Raw genomic sequence first — 6,218 nt, 5'->3', positions numbered from 1 at the left:
AAACGTTTCAACCAATAATTGTGAAATGAAGTTCTGTAGGTTAAAAAAAACCGCGAAAAATACACCAAAACCACATGAAGGAGTGGTTAGAGGTGAATTGTACATAAGAGTAAAGTTGCTTAAAATTTAAAAATATGATATTGTTCTTTTGGTGTTGAAACTGTAAAATGAAGTTTGGTAGTAATTTAAAAAAAAATCCGCGAAAAATACACCAAAACCACATGAAGGAGTGGTCAGAGGTTAATTATACATAAAAGCAAAGTTGCTTAAAATTTAAAAATATGAAATTGTTCTTTTGGTGTTGAAACTGTAAAATGAAGTTTGGTGGTAATTTTTAAAAAATCCGCGAAAAATACACCAAAACTACATGAAGGAGTGGTCAGGGGTTAATTGTACATAAAAGCAAAGTTGCTTAAAATTAAAAAATATGAAATTGTTCTTTTGATGTTGAAACTGTAAAATGAAGTTTAGTAGTAATTGAAAAAAAAATCCGCGAAAATTCCCCCAAAACTGAGTATACACAAATAAGCAAACTTTTAGTTTTTGCATAGATAGACATTTCATGTTTTACAATTTTTTCTCTAAAACCAATAGTTTTTGAGTTATTGAATTTTGAACCGTTTTGGCCAATTCTGGCCCACTGTGCAGCGGTTAGTGAGATCCTTTGGTACAGATAGACATCCTGTTACTTTTATATTAGTTTCACATTAACTTTTTTCATCAAATTCTTGATCTGTACTGTTATACTGTAAAATTACCACTTCACCGCAGAGATGGAGGAGACACATAACTGCAAATGACACTGGTACCCAAAGTATTATAATCAAGTTATCTCATTTGTTAGCTCAAATACTTTGGGTACTTTTATTTGATTTTTATGTGTTAATAAACTTGTAGTGACAAAACGAATTGATTAAATCTACAGAAGATTGTTTATCATCATTGGGGGATGTACATCAATTTATTTATTTTGTCTTATCCACTGAGATCCCTGACCTCACCTTGAATGTCTAAAAAAACTAATAATCCATTGATTGATATTTAAAATGTCTGTTTATTTATAATATACCAATTAATTTATTAATTGGGGGTCATATCATAAGTGTTAAGCGAGTTTAGCTACTCAATATGATATAAAAATACACCAAGAAATGTTTGATTACACTATATACACATTTCATATATTGAAAACATTCCTTTAATATAAGGTATACCTAAAGTTTTCTGTCTAAAGCTTAATTGTGCATGGTTGTTCTTTTCAATGAAACTCAAAAATGTCTTGGGAGGTTTAATGCTATTTTTTAGACATTCCCTGAGCTCCGAGGTATGATACAAAATAATGATAGTTTTATCACTAATTTTTTAAAAATAAGAACACATAAACTGAATTTTTTTAACATTAGGCCCTTCATAGAAACATCCCCTCATATTAAATTAGGTTAAGTAAACTATAGCATGATTCTAGATTTTTAAGTATAACAAGGACAATTATGACTATAAGTAGCACAGCAAGTACTATCCAGTAAATCCAGTAAATCGCGAATTGATTTATAAAAAAGGTTTATTATTAACTTCCAATATGACTTTGAATCTGTTTAATCTATGTTGGATTAAAAGTTTGGAACCGATCCTTAGCGTATCATATCGTATTATAGACAATTTTCACAAAAAATAGAATAAAACAAAAAGCATAGAATTAATTTAAATTATCGGTTTGAAAGTTTTAGTTTGTTATCTAGGTAATCATAATTCGATAAGATTCTAAAACGACCAAGCTAATATTGCTTGATTCACTTCTACAAGTGTCAAGAAACAAAATGAATCGAAAATGATTGCTAAAATATATATATATCACTGGTCGCCGGAAGGGAAAAGCAGTTTTTTGAAACAGGCTCTCTGAGATTATTACAGATTCTGATATATACATATATAGACTAATGAAAAATGCAAAAAACGAAATCAAAAGCGTTCCTTCTTGGGAGAAAATGCGGGAAAAAGATTTTAGCTATTTTTAACCTAAAATTCACATTGGCAAGACTGTAAAAAAAATATACATACATTTTAAACATGTCATTGCTCAGCACCTAGAAGTGGTAGAAAAATGCTACACATATTATTGGAAAGCTCATAACCTCTAGTTTTCATATTGGTATATAACGTTTTTGTACTATGATTAGTTTTTGAGCTATCCTCTGAAGTATACACAAATTTTAAAAATGCAGTTTTTCCTTGAATTTTAAGTTTGATACTAAAACACTAAAATCTAAGGTCTGAGCTTATTTTTAGAGATAACAAGCCAATTCTTTTAATGTAAACTTTTTTGCATAACTGAGCTAAGTAGCTAATAAAGATTTCATTTTGGCACTTTCCTTCTTGGGGTTAGTGGAGTATAACACCCCCCCAAAACACTAAAATTTAAGGCTTGAGCTTATTTTAGAGATAACAAGCTGATTTTTAATTAAACTTTTCCACATAATTGAGCTCAGTAGCAACTAAAGATATCATTTTTACACTTTCTTTCTAGGGGATAGTGGGGTGAAACACCTCCCAATTGTAAACTCATAAGATCCAAGGGGAGAAGGAGAGTTTTTACACTTATAGGCAATGAAATTCAATATAAAATATTGCTCTGGATGTTTCTTGTTATAGTTATAAACCTGATCATTGTAATAGTTATTTCTTGCATCATATTATAAACGGCTTTTCGCAGATATAGATGTTTAATTATAAGATTAAAACATTTTTATATTTGTAGAAAGCTGGATATAATACAATGCTAGACATAGTTTTTTCGTATGGATGAGAACCGGTTCCTATCCACCGGATTTAAATGAATACGAGAAATTCTCTTGTATGATTAAATCTACCAGTAAAACTTAAGTTTGGCACTTTCTTTCTATGGACTAGTGGGGTAAAATTGCCCCCAAAACTACTAAAACTTTAAGTTCTGGGCTTATTTTTAAAAATATTGGGCTGATTTTGTAAATGAACACTTTTTTTCAAATCACTATAGATTTCAATTAGGCACTCTCTTTCAAGGACTACATTAATTTTTTTTCATTATGTGAAATAAGTTTTCATTAAAATTCAACATGATATCTTTGAAAATAAGCTCAGAACTCATACTATTTGTATTTTGGGGGGTGTTTTACCCCACTAGACTCTAGATGGAAAGTGCCAGAATGAAATCTTTAGTGACTACTTAGTTTAATTATGTGAAATATATTTACATTAAAAATTTAGCTTGATATCTTTAAAAGTAATCTCATTAATTACAATTTTAGTGTTTTAGGGGCTTTTTTACCCCAAAAGCTCCTAAAGAAAAGTGCCAATATTTAATTTTTAAAGCTTTAAAGGTAGTTCCAATCATATAAGAAAATATTAAAAAAGAATCATTTGATAACTATAACAACAAGTCCAAACAGCCAGGGCAAAATATGATACTTAGATATAATTTTAATGTTTAAGGGGTTGCTTTACCCCACTAGCCCAAGAAGGAAAGTGCCAAAATAAAATCTTTAGTGGCTGCTTACCTCAATTATGAAAATAAATTTTAAATTAAAAAAATCATCTTGATATCTCAGAAAATATGCTCAGACCTTAGATTTTAGTGTTTTGGGGGCTGTTTTAACCCACTAGCCCCTAGAAGAAAAGTGCCAAAATTCAATTTTCAAAGTTTTACTGGTAGATTTACAAGAAGATTGATAACTGTAACAACATGCCAAAAACCTCCAGGGCAAAAATTAATACTGAATTTCATTTTCTATAAGTGTATAAACTCCCCCCCCCCCCCCCTCCCTCCTTGGTTCTTACTACAAACTATACACATTTCAAAGACAATTTTAAATTAAGCTAAAATTGAAAGTACCCAAAATATACAATTTTACCTATATAAAATAATTATATAACTAATAATAATTATAACTTCCAGATGCTAAGTAATATAATTTGAAAAAGGTTTGTGTAACAAGTATCAAACTTAAAATACAAGAAAAAACTGCATTTTTAAAACTTGTGTATACTTCAGAGGATAGCTCAAAAACTAATAATAGTACAAAAACGTTATATACCAATATGAAAACTAGAGGTTATGAGCTTTCCAATAATATGTGTAACATTTTTCTACCACTTCTAGGTGCTGAGCAATGACCTGTTTAAAATGTGTGTATATTTTTTTACAGGCTTGCCAATGTGAATTTTAGGTTAAAAATAGCTAAAATCTTTTTCCCGCATTTTCTCCCAAGAAGGAACGCTTTTGATTTCGTTTTTTGCATTTTTCATTAGTCTATATATGCATATATCAGAATCTGTAATAATCTCAGAGAGCCTGTTTCAAAAAACTGCTTTTCCCTTCCAGCGACCAGTGTATATTATATATGTATATATATATATTCATGTCTTAGAATAGTGTATTTTTTTAAAAATAGGTTAAAAAACATACTAACTTTAAAATATCGATAAGGGCACCCAAAGTTTTTGGGCCAACGAATTATGTTTGTGGTTATAAATCTTTGAGAACTAGTATAATTTACAGTCCCCTCCCTCTTTGTATTAAGCAAGGTTTAATTTGCTTGAGAAGTTATTGAGTTCTTTTGTTTTAGAAAAGCTTCCCATTTTATGATCTTCCTGGGATAGTTTTATGCTATTTTCTCGTATTCATTCGAATCTGGTGGATAGGAACCGGTTCTCATCCATACGAAAAAACTATGTCTAACATTGTATTATATCCAGCTTTCTACGAATATAAAAATGTACAATCATAAGATTAAAACCAGTTTTTTTAGCCGATGCCTTTGGCACCTCGGGGCTAAAAAAACTAGTTTTAATCTTGTAATTGTACATTCTATATCGGCGGAAAGCCGTTTATAATACGATGCGAGAAATAACTATTCCTGTCTTTTATCCCTAAATTTTACAGCGCAGCCTTTAACATGAATTATCAGCTAAAGTTTACATATAATAGTTATTTATTGCATCGTATTATTGTCAACTTTCCGAGGTTATGAAAATGAAAAATCATATAAAACCAGTTTTGTTAGGCCCGAGAGGACGAATGTACGGTCTAAAAAAACTGGTAGGTATGATTTTTATGTTTTTATTTAAATTTTCGTTGAAAATTGTCCGTAATCCTATGCTATACACGATTTTTCAATATGGCTGAAAACCGGATCTAATCCAGCGGATATTAATGGATTTGGAAGCCATACTGGAAAGTGAATGTCCTTGTATTGTTGCTAGTATTGAATGACACTCCCCATCATGCTGCCATGGTTATCATACAAACTGAGCAACAATTTTTGTAAATTTTCTATTTTTGAAAATCAAAGGCTTTCCGCCCCTAGATATTGTGGAGGGCGAGGGTCAAACTTTTCTTTAAATCAACCCCCCCCCCCCCCAACCCCTGCAATATATTTTTTATAGGCTGAAACTCCTCTAGGTTAGAAACGATGCTGCCCTTTTAAATTCAATAAGGGCAGCCGTTTTGAATATCTTCATTGACATGGGATCTACAGTTTTTGTATCAGAATGACATTCTTTTTTTCTCCAAAATTCGCTGAAATAATAATTTTGTTGAATTTGCTGAACGTAGTTTATGTGCACCTATATGCAATAGAATTTGGACAGATATTCAAAGATTTTAATTCATTTAAACAATGTAAAGTTTTGTGTATCTTTAGCTTTATTAGTCCTGTAACTAACGGATAGGCCTCTAGGGGCAAATAATTTTAGGAGGGTGGTGGTACCCTCCCTCAAAATAATCTTCCCAGGACCAATGAGAAACTACACTGTATAGAAGAATCTTATCGGTTCAGCGGTTAGCGAGATCTATTCTGTCACTTTTATATAAGGAGTTTCCTAGTTAGATATTTTAGGGGGAAATTTTTTTCTACACAAACAAAACATGATCTAAATTAATTTTAAAAACGTAACTTTTGTGATTTTTTAACCCATTCTTGATCAGCTCTCAAAGTTCATAGTTTTGAAACAACGGGGTTCAACAAAATAGAATTTTTTTCAATAATTACTCAACAGAATTCAAAAAGTAAGGTGTAAAATTAAAGATCTTACTATTTTTGTTCATTATGACAATTTTGTTCTTTTTTTGTTGCTTTTTAGTGCCTTACAAACAACTTAATTTAAAAAAAACTTATATTACTTCAAAAATAAGAGGTCTACAAAAAAAACCGATTGAATATCTAAATTTTATGGATCATTTT

General features: G+C 30.4%; 2 protein-coding genes across 3 annotated transcripts in view; both read left to right on the top strand.

Annotated features, from left to right (window-relative positions):
- LOC145319652 (uncharacterized) overlaps positions 1-6,218 on the top strand; it is a 205,592-nt gene that overhangs the window by 9,992 nt on the left and 189,382 nt on the right. The window lies entirely within an intron of this gene.
- Positions 1,765-6,218, top strand: part of LOC145319655 (uncharacterized) — a 265,819-nt gene continuing 261,365 nt past the window's right edge. The window contains exon 1 of one of the 2 annotated variants that reach the window (XM_080161930.1): positions 1,765-1,803. The gene's annotated coding sequence lies outside the window, so the exon portion shown is untranslated. The remainder of the gene's footprint in view (positions 1,804-6,218) is intronic. The other variant, XM_080161931.1, reaches the window with a different exon arrangement.

Source organism: Acartia tonsa, chromosome 5, assembly GCF_053477335.1.
Source record: "Acartia tonsa isolate MP-2025a chromosome 5, ASM5347733v1, whole genome shotgun sequence".
NCBI classification, from domain to species: Eukaryota; Metazoa; Arthropoda; class Copepoda; order Calanoida; family Acartiidae; genus Acartia; species Acartia tonsa.
Note: the sequence above shows the minus strand (reverse complement) of the source record. Positions and strands in the feature narration are given on the sequence as shown.